General features: G+C 44.0%; 1 pseudogene across 1 annotated transcript in view; it reads left to right on the top strand.

The window, feature by feature from the left end:
• Positions 1–15,629: 15,629 nt before the first annotated feature.
• The window catches only part of LOC310824104 (cytochrome P450 3A27-like), a 56,999-nt pseudogene continuing 52,612 nt past the window's right edge, over positions 15,630–20,016 (top strand). Inside the window, exon 1 of the transcript in view lies at positions 15,630–15,642. The product of the transcript in view is annotated as a cytochrome P450 3A27-like (transcript). The remainder of the gene's footprint in view (positions 15,643–20,016) is intronic.

The following is a 20,016-nucleotide window of genomic DNA, read 5'->3' as shown; positions in this document are numbered from 1 at the left end:
TGAGGACCTGCCCTGCTGCAGGTCTCTCAGTTATTATGTTACACATAGATCTAGGATAAGCCCCAACACTGGCTACTTTCAAAAATGGGCTTAAAAAAAAAAAGGGCTTCGCTTTTGCCTTAAATTGAAACTAAATTGGCGCTAATAATTGCACTGTGACCCTAAAATGCACTGTGACTTTTATTCATTTTTTATGTCTTTTATGCGTTTTTATTCTAATTTTTTTTTCATGCTCTTTCCTTTTTATCTATTTTACGTAAAGCACTTTGAATTGCCTCTGTGTATGAAATGTGCTATATAAATAAACTTGCCTTGCCTCGCCTCGCCTCTGGGCTCTGCTGCTACTGTATGCTGCTCTCTTTGTATCTGTCTATTAGTGGAGGTCCAGGACTAGTTGTACAGAGACAGTTGTTGTCTGTCGTCTGCAGTGCAGGGATTTGCATGTGACTTGTGTATGTTTTGTACTCGTCTGGTAGTGGGTCTCTATCATCACGCTAAAAACGTGTGTATAATCACAAACTAAATCATAACATGAGAATGAACAATATGCCATCAAAACATGACAATGAATAGGTGTTAGATTAGATTCAACTTTATTGTCATTGTGCAGAGTACAAGTACAGAGACAACGAAATGTAGTTAGCGTCTAACCAGAAGTGCAAAAGGAGTGCAATGTGAACAATATATACAGGTAGAGCAGTATAAGCAATATATGAGCAGTATAAGTAGTGCAGTATAAGCAGTATATGAGCAGTATAAGCAGTATATGAGCAGTATAAGTAGTGCAGTATAAGCAATATATGTATTAACAGTAACATTATAAACAGAATAAATATAGAATGCAGTATGAACAGTATAAGCAGTATATGAGCTGTATAAGTAGTGCAGTTACCAATGTATTGGGTCTATCTATGGGTATCGTAGTGCAGCAGTAATCAAAATGTACCTGCATTTTATCGTTTGAAGTGCCATCTCATCTGTCATAAGATTTGACTTGTAAAACTGAAAAGTAGGATACAACTAATAGCCTAAATGTATAAACACAGACCACAACCAAAAAACAACATGGGAAAATCGTTTACGCATCCTCTGCAGCAGGAACAGTGCAGAGAAAAAGTATGTACAGTAAACCCCATAACTGAATACACTTCATACGCTTCAGCGCGACACAGAACGCTACATTGAGGTGGCCTATACTGCAACAAAGTAAAAAAAATGAGACAGACACGTGTCTTCAATAACTTGCATGTTTTATCAAAATACAAGCATTCGGCACATTGTTAACTTGTAGGAAAGTTTAATCAGGTTTTATCAATTGTATTTCTTTAAATGTGAAATAAATATCATCAGTGCAGAGGCTATAACACACTACAAAAGTCACATTAAATCACGGAAAGTAGGCTAGGCTAATTAACGGAACTATATGAATATACAGCCCGAGCCCAGTCCAGGGTTCTGAAAGCGACAAGTAACAAGTGTGCCCATCAACGGTCTAGATATTAGGCCTATACAGTGGGGGAAATAATTATTTGATGGTACTTTATGGTATGATTATGGTACTTTTATTTTAACAAATAGAGACAGAATATCAACAAAGAAGTCCAGAAAAAACACATTATATAAAGTTATAAATTGATTTGAATTTGATCCCCTACAAACCAGCAAGAATTCTGGCTCATACAGACCGGTTATATGCCCATGAGGCACACAGATTACTCCTGTCACTTTAAGAAAGTACTCCTAATCTCTGCTTGTTATGGGTATAAAAGACACCTGTCAATAGAATCAATCTCTTCCATTCCAACCTCTCCACCACCATGGGCAAGACCAAAGAACATTCAAAGGACATCAGGGTAAGAGTTGTAGACCTGCACAAGGCTGGAATGGGCTACAAGACCATCAGCAAAAAGCTTGGTGAGAAGGAGACAACTGTTGGTGCAATTATTAGAAAATGGAAGAAATACAAAATAACCATCAATCGCCCTCGGCCTGGAGCTCCATGCAAGATCTCGCCTCGTGGGGTAAGGATGATCATGAGAAGGGTGAGGATCAGCCCAGAACTACGCGGGAGGAGCTTGGTAATGATCTCAAGGCAGCTGGGACCACAGTCACCAAGAAAACCATTGGTAACACACTACACCGTAACGGATTGAAATCCTGCAGTGCCCGCAAGGTCCCCCTGCTCAAGAAGGCACATGTGAAGCAGTGGACCCATCTGAAGTTTGCCAATGAACACTTAAATGATTCAGAGAAGGCTTGGGAGAAGGTGATGTGGTCAGATGAGACCAAAATTGAACTCTTTGGCATAAATTCGACTCTTCGTGTTTGGAGGGAGAGAAATGCTGAATGCTACAATCCCAAGAACACCATCCCCACTGTCAAACACAGAAGTGGAAACATTATGCTTTGGGGTTGTTTCTCTGCTAAGGGTACAGGACGACTTCACTGCATTGAGGGGCCAATGGACGGGGCCATGTACCGTAAGATCTTGGACAAGAACCTCCTTCCCTCAGCCAGAGCACTGAGGATGGGTCGTGGATGGGTCTTCCAGCATGACAATGACCCAAAACATACGGCCAAGACAACAAAGGAATGGCTCAAGAAGAAGCACACTAAGGTCATGGAGTGGCCTAGCTAGTCTCCAGACCTTAATCCTATAGAAAATTTGCGGAGGGAGCTGAAGCTTCGAGTTGCCAAGCAAAAGCCTTGAAACCTTCAGGATTTGGAGAGGATCTGTAAAGAGGAGTGGACCAAAATCCCTCCTGAGATGTGTGCAAAACTGGTGACCAACTACAAGAAACGTCTGACTTCTGTGCTTGCCAACAAGGGTTTCTCCACCAAGTACTAAGTCATGTTTTGCTTGGGGATCAAATACTTATTTCCTTCGATCAAATGCAAATTAATTTATAACTTTATATAATATGTTTTTCTGGACTTTTTTTTTTTATATTCTGTGTCTATTTGTTAAAATAAAAGTACCATAAAAATTATAGACCGCTCATTTCTTTGTAATCGGGCAAACTAACAAAATCAGCAGGGGATCAAATAATTATTTCCCCCACTGTACGTAACATTTGGAGATGTGTTAACACGATCAAAGAAAATACGCGGGAGAGGTCCACTGTTTGAGGCGAAAAAAGACAGGGTTCCCAGAGGAAAAAATAATAAAAATGAGTTCCTCACAAAACAAGGAACCCAAAACCATTTCAATGGAAACGATCGGACTTTACCTTGGAACGTAGCGGATGTATGAGCGCGGCTTTGGAATTATTCAAAACAGCGCCCGCGCTGCCACGATCAAAGAGAATACGCGGGAGAGGTCCACTGTTTGAGGCGAAAAAAGACAGGGTTCCCAGAGGAAAAATGAATAAAAATGAGTTCCTCACAAAACAAGGAACCCAAAACCATTTCAATGGAAACGATCGGACTTTACCTTGGAACGTAGACTGTTTGTGGAACGTAAAGTAGTGTACCTACTGAACTCGAACACTGCACCTACGTGACAACCTACCAACCCCTGCAACCCCTGCACCCCCCCCCGGACAATTGCACTATTACTCCCCTCCCCTGCTCTTACTCAATACCACTGCTCTTCTGTACATATGTCCATACTGTTCATATTTTCTTAATACTACTGTTAGTACACTGCACATATCTGTACATACTGTGCATACCTGTTTATACTGTTCATATGGCATTCCATATTTATATTTATTCTGCCATCTACCTTATGTTACTGTTAATACATATATACTGCATTACCTATACAGCTCATATGCTGCTACACTGTTCATACTGTAACTTATTTATTCTGCTTATAATGCTACTGCTTACTCATATACTGCTTACACTGCACTACTTATGTTATACTGCACTACTTACTGCTCATATATTGCACTACCTGTATATACTGTTCATTGCACTTTCTGCTATTTTGCACTTCTGGTTAGACGCTAACTGCATTTCGTTGTCTCTGTACTTGTACTCTGCACAATGACAATAAAGTTGAATCTGATCTAAAAAAAATGTTTTCGCTGACTGGCGGCACAAGGGTGTGGGTTGGGTGGAGCTCCGCTGTTTGAGGCGAAAAATGACAAGGTTCCCAGAGGAATAAAAAAAAAATGCCTTTATGCACCTGACACCATAAACAAAGTACCTTCTGGAAAAATAAACTTCTTCGAATCCAAGCCAGCTCTGTGATATTCTAGAAGGTCAGAGTTTAGCAGTTAGCACAGTAACATTGTTGCGAAGAGGTCAGATGAAGATAAGATATCTTTGAAAAAAAATGTATAAATATGATCAGACTTTTTTCTGATAAAATAGTTGTTTTTTTGTTCAACAGTACCACTTTGTCTGTTTTTCCATTTTCTTGAAGCATCTGCACTCGATTTCCAGCCAGCATCATAGTCATGACAGTGAAAGTGTCCAAACAGGTGACCTGAAAAAATATCAAAAGGGGGATGAGGAGAAGAAAGCGGATCTCCACACTGATGAAACATGGGCAGATGAAGAAGATACTAGCGAAAGAAAACAAAAACATGGAGAGGAAAAACTGTCTGTGGAGTATAAGGCAGCTATTAAAGAGAATGACAACATTTGGATGAACTTTCGTTCATCTTGGTCTAATAATGGAATTAGTCTAGTCGTGGTGTGGGCCAGGAGTGACTGCAACCTATAATAAGCCTTCTTTACTTTGCTACAGCCATCGCTGGCCGACATTGTCATTCACTGCCATCAACGGAAATCAATGTTTCCCACATTATATTTCATGCCAACGTCAATCAAAAGTAACCTCAGATTGTTATGGAAATCTTTCAGTGAACAACAACAAACGATGTTTGGTCTCAGTTGAGAGTTTTAATGCATATAGAAAGTATTATACAACGTTGGTCAGCTGGATCAGCATTCCTTCACCAACAGTGTGGATTCAGATACTGATGCTGTGGCTGAGGAGAAGACCATCCTTAACTCCAATGCTCATACGTCATAGGTCTAGGGGTAAACATATCTTGCACCTGTTTGCTGACCAAGAAGCTGGGAAAGAAGCGTAGGCGTTGTGAGCCACTATCTCAAACCTCAGCCTGCAGTTAGGAGTGTTCCAAGGTCACATAACATCTTTGATACAAGAGAAGGAGCAGTCGGTTTTGGTTCTTCCTCAGTCACATAATTAAAAATAACAAAGTACATTGGGTCACAGAAAGGTCAATACATTTAATATAAAACTAAAACAAAATAGTACAAATATTTTTTGCCATTACAAAACCAAGTACTGTAACAAAGTGATGAAGGCTTATCAAAGGTTACAGATGCATAGTCTTGAACCAAAATAAGAAAAACATACAATAATGATTGAATGGGTGGACTATGGCTTTAAAAGACCCAGAAAACAACCAAAATATTGTATGATGAAAAGTGAGAGATTCCCCAGACTGATGAAGAATAATGGACAGATGCCAAAAATAGAAATGAGACATTTTGTTTAATATACTGTGAAGGGGAGGATCAGGTGAAAGTAATAACGGGAGTGGAGAAAACAAGGGAACAAAGCTTTAGTCACAGTGAAAAGGTAATTAGTGAACAGGAGAGAAGTGCCATCAAACTTACTTGAGATTTTTTGATCATTTTGAGTTACAATTCTAGTGTTTCTTTTTTGTTCATCTGGTTCACTTTCTTACCTCTGTATCTATCTACAGTTTTCCCGTCTTTTCCAAGGGTAAACAGACCCGAGTTCAATACCCAACAGCCACACTTGGCAGAGTAGACAGCGAACACAATGCAAAAGGTGGGCTAACGGAAAACTGTTTTGATAGATTCAACAGTTTAGATTGTAGATTCATTGATAGGTTGGTTGATTGATTTACATTGAGCAGGACCTCTCCCTTTATGTTCCTTCCTCAGATGTCTATCCACAGCTGGGCAATGGTAATTTGCTGAAATGAACTGTGTATTAACAGTCAGGAGAATTCAAAAGGTAAAAAACCAAGTCACCAGCGTGGCTGCGGGGCTGAAGCCAGATTTATTTTGAATGGCCAAACCTGAATAAAGTATTCATTCAGTAAGACGAGTTATGGTTTAGAATGTTTGTAGAGCACACACATACACTCACCGGCCACTTTATTAGGTACACCTTGCTAGTACCGGGTTGGACCCCCTTTTGCCTTCAGAACTGCCTTCATTCTTTGTGGCATAGATTCACCAAGGTGCTGGAAAACATTCCTCAGAGACTTTGGTCCATATTGACATGATGGCATCACGCAGTTGCTGCAGATTTGTAGGCTGCATCTCCATGATGTGAATCCCCCGTTCCACCACATCCTGCTGGGAGTAGCCATCAGAAGATGGGTACACTGTGGTCATAAAGGGATGGACATGGTCAGCAGCAATACTCAGGTAGGCTGTGGCGACAAAGAAACAAACATCTGTTAATACTTATAGACACCTGCTCTGTCCTCATACATAGCTGAACACCTCTAAACACCTCCCAAGAGTCTGGAGACAGAATGTCAGTCTGACTTCAGGTTTATTGACTTAGAAAGAGTGAAACTGAGAAAGAGAAACAATAATCAATGATATGGTTTCACATCCACACATTGCCTTGCCATACATCACAGAGATGATCTAACAAAGAAATAGCGACATATAGCTACAATGTGTTGTATTAACATTGAAATATAGTATCCTCTCTTAGCTAACATAACCAAGAATACCCAATGTGTTCTTATATAATGCTAGTATGGTCTCACATGAAGAAATTAAAGGTAAGTTTACATAATCACCATGAAAGCCAATAGTACAAGCTAAACTAGCATCTTCCACAACACAAACACTTGTCTACAGTGGGATATTACTGATAGTCCTTTCGGTCCCTGCACTGATGGACACTATAAAGAATTATGGAGAACTCTCTGGTTATCAAATCAACCAATCAAAATCAGAGGCAATGATGTTAGTTGGACAATGGCCAATTCAAATGTCAGGAAGGCTTGATTTCCACTGGTCTCAAGGATTTAGATACTTGGGAATTACTATAACAACTGACCTATCAAAATTGTTTAAAGCCAACTATGGGAAATTGATGGGCCACATAAAAGGGGACCTTACAAGATGGGAAATTCTACCACTCAAGAATAGAAACGATAAGAATGAAGATTTTGCCAAGATTGCTTTTTCTCTTCCAATCACTACCTATCTATGTTCCTGCTTCCACCTTTACTATATTGGATAAATGGCTGTCCAAGTTTATTTGGCAAAGCAAGCGACCCAGACTTAAATTTAAAAGACTACTCTGCCCAAAAGACAGGGGAGGCCTGGACTTACCTAGCCTGAAAAAATATTATTGGGCAGCCCAACTCAGATCAATGATTGCTTGGATATCCCAAGACACTGACACTATATGGGTGGGAATGGAACAGAGTGAATGCCCAAATTTGCCTTTAGATTCAATACCATTCTTAAACCAAGACATATGGGGGAAAAAGAAAATTGCTAATGTATGGAGCAAGAACACCTTAAAAATATGGTCAATCTTGAGGAAAAAACTACAACTTCCCATGACCATTTCCAGAGCTATAATGATAGCAAACAACTGTGAGTTCTCTCCATCTAGGCTGGACAAGGGATTCCTAAAATGGAAGGAAAGGGGTTTAGTGGTTTTGGACCAGCTGTTTGACGGAGCAGTCCTAAAATCATTTGAACAGCTCAAAGAGGAATATGATTTACCAAACCAAGACTTCTTTAGGTACTTACAAATTAGACACTATCTACAAAGTCATAAAGAATGGGAACAGCTCTGTTCCTTACCAACAAAATTGGAACACCTCTTCATATCAACAACTAAAGGAATAGTGAAGACAAAGTTCATATCACATATTTACAAGATATTGCAGGAAGAGTTAAAAGAAGATAACTTAGATATTAAAGAAAAATGGGAACTAGAAATGAACACAATAATCCCAGATGAGCAATGGGAGACTTCATGCAGACAGGGACATAGGATATCCAGTAGTCCAAACTGGAAGGAATTTGGATGGAAAATGAAAATGAGATACTTTAGAACTCCACTTATAACATCAAAATGGAGCAACACCTCAGATCATTGCTGGAGGGGTTGTGACTTGGTGGGAGATCACACACATATATTTTGGGACTGCCCAAAGATATCAGAATACTGGCAAAATGTACAAAAAGAAATAAAAAAATGTCTCCATATAGATTTACCTCTTAAACCATTACACTTTATACTAGGGGTACTGCCAACTGATCTTGAAGAGAACAGTCAAACATACTTGCTGAGAATCCTCTTTTTAATAGCGAATAAGGTAATCACAGCCTCCTGGCTGAGGCCACACCCTCCAACAATTACACAATGGAGGGAAAGAATCCAAAACGTTTACAACATGGAATATACAACAGCATTATTACAACTGAAAGTAGATGTATTCCTAAATAAATGGTCATCCATTGCCCTACATTTTCATTTGATATGATTGAAATGCAGATTATTATTATATATTTTTTTAAAGATTATTGTTACTGTTATTATTATTGTTGTTATTGTTATTATTATTGTTGTTGTTATTGTTATTGTTGATGATGATAATGGTGATAATGTTGTTGAACATTACCTTATAATTTACCAAATGTAATCTATACTGTATGTATGTGGTATTGCTGAGATAATGATCATACCTCACATATATATTGGTTAAGATGAAAGATATCCATGGACTGTTAACCTTTCTGTGGACTTACCCGCGGCACCTTACTGTACCATCAAAAAGATTTGTTGTGACATACTGTATGACTGCAATTTATAAAAGGAAATGATAATAAAAAGTTTAAAAAAAAAAGAAAAAAAGAAAAGTGTACTGTAGTAGTATTGTTGTAGTTGGCTACACCTCAGCCTATGATTCTCATGGGGCGTTAGATTGTCTCTGATAGAATCCTACGGTTCAGCTCGACATTCAACGACGATTTTCACCTTCTGAGCTAGCAGGCTAACCTGTGAGCTCTCAATTCTTTGTTATTGTTGAACCCTAGCTCAACAATAATTCCTCAGGTTATTATTATAACTTGCTAGGTCACATGTGTAGGCTACAGCTAGCACTTGGGACAGTCGGCTAACTAAGTTACTTGTTGTTTCCGGACAGCTGAGAACCTTGGCTAGCTTTGACAAGCTAATATTGAGAAATATTAGCACCCTGTTTGCAGGAGGGTTGGCCACCTTGTGTTTGTAGCCCTAGGACTACTGAGCACTTTCTAGTTTGACATAATTCCTAGCTAGTTACCTCGTATAATGATCTAGAACATGCCAGTTCTCTCTAGTGTGGGACCAGTGCCATATCTAACTATGCGGGTACCAGTTCCCTGTGGTAGCACGATGGTATAGCAATGCTGAGGTGTATTGTACCTGCTTGTTGCATCGTGCGCTGTATCTAAACTAACCCCACAACTAAGTCAACTAATAAACATGGGCTACGCATATCTTAAACATGCCTGTGTGTGTGTGTTTGTGTGTGCTTGTGTGTGTGTGTGTGTTTGCATACATGTGTTTTTTCGGGGATGCAGAGAAAGTCTTCCAGCTGTTCCAATGAGAACATCCATCCATCCATCCATACATAGACCTATGCATTTAATTCTGGTTTGTTTATAACTAAGAGGAAGACACAGTTATCATCAAAAACCACTAGTTATCATCAAAAATGATGGTCACAGTTTGCTAAAAAAAGTACCTAAAAAGCCTGCAGAGGTCTGCCTAAGTTTGGGGAAAAAAGGATCTGCCCAAGATTTACAGCATACCACCTCATCTGTGAAACATGGTGCAGGGGGTGTTAGGTTTGGGCATGTATAGTTGCCATTAGAACTTGTTAACTTGTCTTAATTGATGATTGTACCTGCTGACAGCAGCAGCAGAATGTATTCTGAAGTGCACAGAAACATCTTGTCTACTTGAGTGCAAGCAAATGCGTCCAAATGCATTGGATGGCGCCACACCATACAATAAAACAATGCCATAGCCAAAACACTGCCATAGCAACGAGTGGAAAGATCTTGATTGGCCAAGTCAATCTTCAGATTAAAATTCAATTGAACATGCATTACATTTCCCTAATGATAAGAATTTAGGCAAAAAGACCTCAAAACAAACAACAACTGAAGATGGCTGCAGTACAGGCCTAGCAGAGCATCACCAAAGAAGATGCTCAGCGTCTGGTAGGGTTAGTGGGTTGCAGACTTCAGGCAGTTATTGTCCACTAAATACTAGTGGATTGTCCACTAAATACTAAACATGACTGCTTCATTTGGACATTTGATAAGTCTGTACCATTACTTTTGGGTACACTGAAATAGGGGGACTATGCATAAAAAGTGAGGTAATTTTTGAATGGTGAAACCAATGTGTACACAAATACCATCAAATAAAAGCTAAAAATCTCTACTTTAACCTTGTAGTAATTGTTTAATTTCAAATCCAAACGTTTGGAGTATAGAGCCGAAAGAACAAAAAAAAATTTGTTGTCTCATTACTTACACAGGCAGGGGTTTGGGAAAGTGAACAACATTTGACGGTGAATACATACTGTATGTCAAACCCCAGCCTGACCACTCCGTTCTTCCACCTCGGCTGGCCGCCTCTAAGAGGATGCAGTGGTCGCGCTCGTTGGTCACGGCTTTTCACTGTCTTGGCGCCCCGGTGGTGGAACGAGCTTCCCAGTGCGGTCAGGACTGCAGAGTCACTACCTATCTTCTGCCGTAGATAGAAGACCCATCTCTTCAGGCTACATCTGGACTGTCCCTCCTAAAGACCTCTTCACCTTCCACTACCCACCTGTACAGTTCCTCTACTGTAAAGCATTTTTAAAAAGCATTGTGACTGCCAATGGCCCCTGGTCCTAGCATAGTTTTGTTTTTCTTATTGTAGTGGTGTCCGTGTACACAGAGGCAGACGCAGCGGTGTAGTGAGGGAAAGGTCCCGTTTATTCATACAGTCAGTAATCGTTCAATCAGAGTTCGTTGGCTTTCCAGCCTCGTCAGAGCGTCTCTCTCTCTCCACTGTCCGCTCTCCTCGCCTTTCTCGCCGTTTCCAGCCTAGCTACCGAAATGGCAGAAGCACACACATCTTAAACATTCGCCGACGAGACTTAATTCGCAGCAGGTGTGCAACAAAAGTCTCGCCGACACAACCCCGGCCACGGTCCTGTAGCTCCCTCTACAGGCCGAACGCTGCATGTCCCCCCACATACCCCCACCGCCCGACACAGGCCGGGGACCCGACGGCCGACGACCTACTCCCCCCCCCCTGCACGGGAGAGGAAGTCTGCCACGACCATCTGCGCCCCCGGTCTGTGCACGACGGAAAAGTTGAAGGGCTGCAACGCGAGGTACCACCGGGTGATCCTCGCGTTTACATCCTTCATGCGGTGGAGCCACTGGAGGGGGGCATGGTCGGAGTAGAGGGTGAAGGCGCGACCCAGCAGGTAGTAGCGGAGGGTGCCGACTGCCCACTTGATGGCCAGGCACTCCTTCTCCACGGTGCTGTACCGGCCCTCCCTCTCCGACAGCTTGCGGCTCAGGTACAGCACCGGCCGGTCGGCCCCCTCCACGCGCTGGGTCAGCACTGCTCCCAGCCCTCTATCCGACGCGTCCGTCTGTAGGGAGAAAGGGAGGTTAAAATCAGGCGCATACAGGACCGTTTCTCCACAAAGAGCCCCCTTAAGGGCCTCGAACGACCCCTGGCACTGGCCCGACCATTGGACCGGATCCGGGGCACCCTTCCCAGTCAAGGGACTGGCCAGCTCTGAAAACCCTGGTACGAACTGGCGGTAATATCCCGGGCCCTCACCTCCTTCTTTGTCTTGGGCCGGGGAGAGGCGGCGATGGCCGCAGTCTTTTCAATCTGCGGTCGCACCTCCCCCCGTCCCAAGTGGTACCCCAGATACCGGATCTCCCTCCGCCCGATCACGCACTTTTTCGGGTTGGCCGTCAGCCCCGCCTGCCTCAGGGACCGCAGAACAGCAGCCACACTCCGCACATGCTGCGGCCAGGTGTCACTGTGAATGACAATGTCATCTAGGTAGGCCGCAGCATAGGCGGCGTGCGGCCGCAGAATACGGTCCATGAGGCGCTGAAAAGTGGCTGGGGCTCCGAACAACCCCAAAGGGAGCACGGTGAACTGGAATAACCCGAGCGGAGTGGAGAATGCCGTTTTCTCCCGGGACACCGGCGAGAGTGGAATCTGCCAGTATCCCTTCGTGCAATCCAATGTCGTGAAGTACCTGGCCGTACCAAGCCGGTCCAAGAGCTCGTCGACCCGGGGCATCGGATATGCATCGAACTTGGATTATTAACCCGTCTATAATCCACACAGAACCGTATAGCCCCATCTGGCTTGTTGACAAGCACGATGGGGCTACACCAATCACTGCGGGACTCCTCGACCACACCCAGCTCCAGCATAGCTTCCAACTCCGTGCACACAACGTTTCGTTTGTGCACCGGCAACCTATAGGGACGCGTGCGCACCGTTAAACCCGGCTGCGTTTCTATATGGTGGTCGATGAGCGTAGTCCGACCGGGCAGGGGAGAGAACACGTCAGCGAACTTAAGCTGCAAATCTGCAACGTCCGCGGCCTGGCTAGCAGAGAGATGGTTATCAATATCGACCGGAGTGCTAACTTTCGATTTTGGGACTTCCGGACCGAACTCCTCTCTCTCCGGAATTACCGTAGCCAGAGCAACCGTGACCACGTCGTTCAATTTTTTTAGGAGATTGACGTGATACACCTGCAAGCTATCCCCCCGGTCCGAGCGTACAACCTCATAATCCACGTCCCCCATGCGACGTGTGACCACAAACGGCCCTTGCCACTTCGCGAGTAATTTCGTGCTGGAGGTGGGTAACAGTACGAGCACCTTGTCTCCCGGTGTAAACTCTCGTAGGGTAGACCCCCTGTCATACAGGCGTTTCTGACACTCCTGGGCTTGCAGCAAATGCTCACGTGAGATAGCCCCTAGGGCGTGGAGCTTTGTGCGCAAGTCGAGGACGTACTGGATCTCACTCTTACTGTCGCTAGACCCTTCCTCCCAATTTTCTTTAAGCAGGTCTAGGACACCCCGGGGCTTACGCCCGTAGAGTAATTCAAACGGGGAAAACCCGGTGGAAGCTTGGGGAACTTCCCGCACCGCAAACAACAGGGGATCTAGCCATTTATGCCAATTCCGACTATCCTCGTGGACAAACTTCCGGATCATTGACTTCAAGGTCCGATTGAACCGCTCACAAAGGCCGTCAGTGGCCGGGTGGTAAACACTGGTTCGAATCGCCTTGATGTTCAACAAGCCATACAGTTCTTTGAGGGTGCGTGACATAAAATTAGTGCCCTGATCGGTGAGAATCTCTTTCGGGATTCCCACGCGGGAGATGACTTGAAACAATGCTTGCGCTACACTCCTGGCAGAGATATTGCGCAGAGGTATTGCCTCGGGGTATCGGGTGGCGTAATCTATCAAGACCAACACAAATCGATAACCCTGTGTGCTCCGGTCAAATGGCCCGATAATATCCATCGCAATGCGGTCGAACGGGTTCTCGACCAATGGTAAGGGCCGCAAGGGGGCCCGTGGAATGGCCGGGGGATTTACTAACTGACATTCCCGACAGGAAGCGCACCACCTACGCACCTCTGCCCGAATCCCCGGCCAATAAAATCGAGCCATTATACGGTGCAGTGTTTTGTCATACCCTAGATGGCCCGCCATGGGGTTGAAATGAGCCGCCTGGAAGACCATTTCGCGGCGGCTGCGGGGAACCAACAACTGGGTTACTTCCTCCTGACTATGTGAGTCACGACTTACTCGATATAACCTGTCGCTGATAATCGCGAAATAGGGGTAGGCGCGCACCGTGTCTGGCCGTATCAAAGTACCATCAATTGCTATCACTTGGTCAAAGGCTGATCTTAGGGTCTCGTCACGAGACTGCTCGAGGGGGAAGTCGCCTAGCAGCGGATAGTTCGGCGGGGAAGTCTCGGGGTGAGGCGCCCCCGCCGGCTCCGGCTCCCCGGCAGTGTCGCGAGGCGCCGCCTCGGCACAGAGCACATTACACGCCACACACCTCCCTAGCTGTCGTGCACGCATCCCGGTAGCCCTCTTTACCGCTTGAGGAAACCCCTCCCAATCCACGCCTAGAATCAGGGGATGCGTGAGGCGTGGGCTAACCGCCGCCTGTACACTATGGTTTTTCCCCTCAAAATGAATTTCGATAGCGACCACCGGATATTCGTGAATGTCCCCATGCACACACCTCACCCGCACCCTCGATGCCTTCAACAATGCCCCCGGCCGAACCAGGCGCTCCTGGATCATGGACTGCATGCAGCCCGAATCCAAGAATGCCTGGTGCGTATCATGTTGTATCCTTACCGGAATACGATACGCCGCTCCTGGTCCGGGGGGAGGGCCCGGTATGTCGCCGATGCGGACGACCTGTCCCACGTCCATCGCCTGACACTCGGCCTGCACGTGGCCCGGCCGTCCGCACCGCCAACACACCCCCCCTGTCGCTCGAGGTGCTCCCTGTGGGGCCGGGGTCGGTTCTGGATAGGTGCGCCCCTGCCATCTCGACCTTGGGGCGGGCGCCGGCCTCTCTCCTTCCGCTCCCTCGGTTCCTCCTGGGCGTCGGCCCCCCCCCCCTTGCCGCGGGGCCGGGGTTGGTCGTTGTGGCCCCCGCGGTGGGAGGGAGAGATGGTCCTCAGCCAGTCCCACGGCGGTCTTGAGGTTCTGGGGGCGGTGGTACTGGACCTTGGGGGGACCTGGTGCCGCTCCGGTCCCCGGCGCCGGCCCGCCGACCCTGGTGAAGTCCTGGAGGAGGGCGCTGTCCATGATCCTCGCCGCCGTTAACTCCTCCAGCGTTGCCTGCTGGGTCTGCTGCAGGGCCGTCTGCTGCTCGAGGACAAGCGCTATCCTCGACATCGCCGCTGCTAGCGCCTCCATTCCGCCTTCCCTCTGTGTCCCAGGTTGGGCGCCAAATGTAGTGGTGTCCGTGTACACAGAGGCAGACGCAGCGGTGTAGTGAGGGAAAGGTCCCGTTTATTCATACAGTCAGTAATCGTTCAATCAGAGTTCGTTGGCTTTCCAGCCTCGTCAGAGCGTCTCTCTCTCTCCACTGTCCGCTCTCCTCGCCTTTCTCGCCGTTTCCAGCCTAGCTACCGAAATGGCAGAAGCACACACATCTTAAACATTCGCCGACGAGACTTAATTCGCAGCAGGTGTGCAACAAAAGTCTCGCCGACACAACCCCGGCCACGGTCCTGTAGCTCCCTCTACAGGCCGAACGCTGCATGTCCCCCCACACTTATGATGACTGATGTATAGATGATTCACTTACTTGAGACAAATGTACTTGTTGTAAGTTGCTTTGGATAAAAACATCTACTAAATGTCAAAAATGTAAATGTAAATGTGATGAAAATGGGTGAAGTGTCTAGCCCCAAATTTACAAAAAATGGTTAGGGCATAAACCCAATATTTTCATGTTTTATTAATTTTTCCAGAGAACAGATTGGTGTTGAATTGTGGGATATATGAAGGATTGCCCCTTTTAAAAGGCTACCCATTTTTAATTGGCAATTATGGCACTTGAAAGTAGCCAAATATCCCTCTGATAAAAAAAACAACCTAAAAACTTGACATCAAAGATGAGCATGGAAATTAACAGGCCATGGAGCAATTAAGTTTGTTTTATTTTCTAGTGCATGAGGTTATTCGCAGGTTACCTAAATGTTAACCTCGTCCCCAGGCTATTGCTCACAGCGCATATAAGTCTGGAATAACGACGACTCAAACCTGGCCGTAGGGTGGTTACTGATTAAAGTATTTGTTATTATTTGATTTCAGCTAATCACACGGCTGCAAGGTGTAGCTTTTTATCAGAAATGTGTGGAATGTGCTGTGGAAGATGATTGATGCGAGGTAAAGCCCATGGCTATGCCCCGTCCCCATTTTTGACGCTCTTGCTCTTGGCTTAATGAAGGCCAATGAAGTTTAACGCATTGGTCCAACAGACCTTTTGGGCATTTGGGCAGAAGTGTCTGGGAACGAGACTACTTAAATCTTAACATAATATTAACATAATCTTCAGCAGTACATGCTAAGCACAGTGTATCTATGAGAAGATATTCAGCACTTTGCTCGTACAAAAGTCCTACAATTCCGAAGCGAGTATAAACCAAGGCAATAATTAATATTAAATACATTTAACTACATTCATAAAGTTCTTCATAACCAACATCAGGGAGATGTGACCAGAGAGGTGGTGAGTGGATCCTGGCTATAAGGGCACACTCTTGCCAACACACATTCTGGTGTGACATGTGCGATGTCTTATTGATCTATGTTGCTTTGGCTGTCTCCACGTGTGGATCATTGTAATCAGGGGTGGGGCTGGCCTTTTAAACACCTGTGCTTTGTTTCATTCAGGGAAAACAAAGAGATTTTTAACATTTCTTTTAAAGAGACAACACACATTTTCTGCCATGCCTCTATCAATTGATTTGGCTTTAATCAATGGTTTCTTCTTGATGTTGTGTACATGTTTTCATGCCTATGTCACCTTTCAGAGGAAATCAAGGAACCTATCCAGATCTGATGTCGTATTAGATGAGTCAAACCCTGTCAGAACATAGTTTGCTTTTGCTAGATTATTTTCTTTTCTTTTGTCTAGTATTGGTATACATGGTCGAAATTATGCACTCATATTTAGTATTTGGTCGACACTACTTTGTATGCAAACCGTCTGGGACCCATTGACCCCACCAGGTGCTGGGTATTTTTTCTGGTGATATTCTGCCAGGCCAGCCATCTTCAGTTTTTGAGGTCTTTTTGCCCATAATCTTACCATCAGAAAATGAAATGCATGTTCAATAGGATTTAAATCCAAAGATTGACATGGCCAGTCAAGAACTTTCCACTTTTTCGCCCTGAAAATCTCCCTAGCTCCAATGGCAGTATGTTTTGGGTCATTGTCTTACTGTTTGATGAAGCGCCATCCAATGAATTTGGAAGCATTGCTTTTACTCGACCAGACAAGATGTTTCTGTACACTTCAGAATACATTCTGCTGCTGCTGTCAGCAGTAACATCATCAATTATGATAAGTTAGCAAGTTCTAGTGGCAGCTATACATGCCCAAACCATAGCATCCCCTCCACCATGTTTCACAGATGAGATGGTATGCTGTAAACCTTGGGCAGATCCTTTTTTCTCCAAACTTTCCTCTAGCAATCACTCTGATAATATTCACCTTATCTGTCCACAAGACTTTTTTCCACACCTCTGCAGGCTTTTTAGGTACTTCTTAGCAAACTCTAACCTGACTATCCTTTTTAAGGATAACTAGTGGTTTGCATCTTGCAGTAAAGCCTCAGCCATTTGCGATTGCTGAGCTCATCAGTGCTTGATTTTGGCAAGCCTAAGGTTTTGACTATGTTTCAGATTTTTCAGCTTTCACCATTTGTCAATTGCTTTGCTATTGTAATGTATCTCACACCTTGTCCTTTGTTGGGAATGATATTTAAGGAGAGGGACAGCGAGATATTCTTTGAGTTTTGGGTTAGGCCCATCACGGGCATCATTCTCCCGCGTTGGGGAAAAATAAAAAAGTTTTTATTTCAAATCCAAAAAGAAGAAAAAATGCTTCACTGTCCCATTACTTACGCACGGTACTGTATAACGTTTTGTGGAAAGGGTTCTACATGGAACCCAAAAGGTTTCTTCAAAGGGACAGTGGAAGAAGAACCCTTTTTGGTTCTAGGTAGCACTTTTTTTCTAAGAGTGCAGGATCTGTGATGGGTCTGTCTGTCTCTATCCACGGTATATTTGCTTGAATGCCACAGCCTATTTAAGTATTGTTGCTGACCATGTGCATCCCTTCATGGCCACAATTGACCCATCTTCTAATGGCTACTGCCAGCATGATAATGCACCATGTCACAAAGCAAAAGTCATCTTAAACTGGTTTCATGAACATGACAATGAGTTCAGTGTTCTTCAGTGGCCTTCCCAGGATCTGAATCCAATAGAACACCTTTGGGATGTGGTAGAACAGGAGATTCACATCTTGAAAGTGAACCTGAAAAATCTGCAGGAATTTAGTAATGCAATCATGTCATCATGGACTAGAATCTCAAAGGAATGTTTCCAACATCTTGTGGAATCAATGCCATGAAGAATTTAGGCTGTTTTGAGAGCAATGGGAGGCCCTACCCAGTATTAGTATAGTGTTCCTCATAAAGTGCTCTGTGAGTGTATATCTAACTATCTTTGTTTTTGCTGGTCTGTAGGATCTATGATGGCCGTCAGCCCATCCTGTGTATCATGGACACAGCCATGATCAAAACCATCCTCATCAAGGAATGCTACTCCCTTTTCACTAACAGGAGGGTAATACGCTAAATTGAAGTTGTTGTATGGGAAAAAAAACATAAGGGCTCCTTAAATAGATAATATCATTGTTATTATAGCATTATTAATATTAGGTTAATCTTGCAGTATATAATAATTATTATTTTTCTAGAATTTCTATCTCAACGGGCCTCTGTATGACGCCGTGTTTATCGCTGAGGATGATGCATGGAGACGGATCCGCAGTGTCCTGTCTCCCTCCTTCACCAGTGGGCGGATCAAAGAGGTACAGTCCCATCTCTCCTCTCCTTCTTTCATTCATTCCTTTATACAACACAAATAAATGAATGACTAACAACTCTGACGCGTGTGTGTGTGTGTGTGTGTGTGTGTGTGTGTGTGTGTGTGTGTGTGAGAGAGTGTGTGTGTGATTTGTACTATGTGTATAGTGTGTATTCATTGTTGTTTGTTGTTGTGTGAAGCAGCAACTTTAATTAATTAATCCAAGACAAATTTTCATCCGGGACAATAAAGTATATTTGATCTTATCTTCGATAAGTTCAATGGTCAGATGACAGAGTATAGAATAATAGTTCATCTTTGGAGTCACTTATTCCTTGACTATATACATAATGTATCCTGTATGAATGTATATTCTCAGGCTATATAAACATTTAAATAATTCCTGTTTCAAACATGATATTAACCCATGTTTTGCACATATTAATCCATGTATCAATCATGATATTTTTCCATGTATCCTTCCCAACTCAGATGTTCGGGATCATGAAGCAGCACTCTGGTAATTTGGTCAGCAATCTGAAGAAGACGACCGATAACGATGAGCCCATTGAACTAAAAGAGTGAGTATTTATCTCCGAGACGATAAGGTGAATTTGTCATTTCAGTGAACTCCCCCTTTAATTTTGTGGTTGTGGTTCTGGTGGTCAGAGATTGTGTGGTTGTGTTCCAGGTTCTTTGGACCATACAGTATGGATGTGGTCGTCAGCACTTCATTCAGTGTTGACATCGACTCCCTCCACAACCCCTCCTACCCCTTTGTGACCAACATCAAGAAAATGCTCAAGTTTGACATCTTCAGCCCACTGTTCCTCACAGTCGGTACAACTGCCCCCATATAGCTTTCAGTCATTTTGTGCTTAATAAATGAAGCTATTGATTTCATTGATTAGACTGACATAAACCCCACTGCCAATGGTTTGCGCTCTACTCATTTGACAAACACATGGGCCCTGTCCAGAACCAACCTCTAGTTCCTAAATGCTGGACACTTGGAGATCTGAGTGGATTGGATACAGAAGTGTCTAGGGATAGAGCCTAGGAGTTGTTTCTGGACAGGGCTGTGCATTGAATAGGATTGGAGTCACGTATCATGGTATTTCCTGTTCCTGTTTGTAACTGTGGCATTTCCTGTCCGTCCAGCATTCTTCCCCTTCATGGGTCCTGTTATGGCAAACATGGAGGTATCCCTATTCCCTGCCTCAGTCACAGATTTCTTCTACGCTGTCTTTCAGAAGATCAAGTCCAATCGCGTGGCTAGCACCAGGAAGGTATGTAAATATAACTGATCAAATATACGATCTTCAGCCAGTATTG

Source organism: Argentina silus, assembly GCF_951799395.1.
Source record: "Argentina silus genome assembly, chromosome: Y".
NCBI lineage: Eukaryota > Metazoa > Chordata > Actinopteri > Argentiniformes > Argentinidae > Argentina > Argentina silus.
Note: the sequence above shows the minus strand (reverse complement) of the source record. Positions and strands in the feature narration are given on the sequence as shown.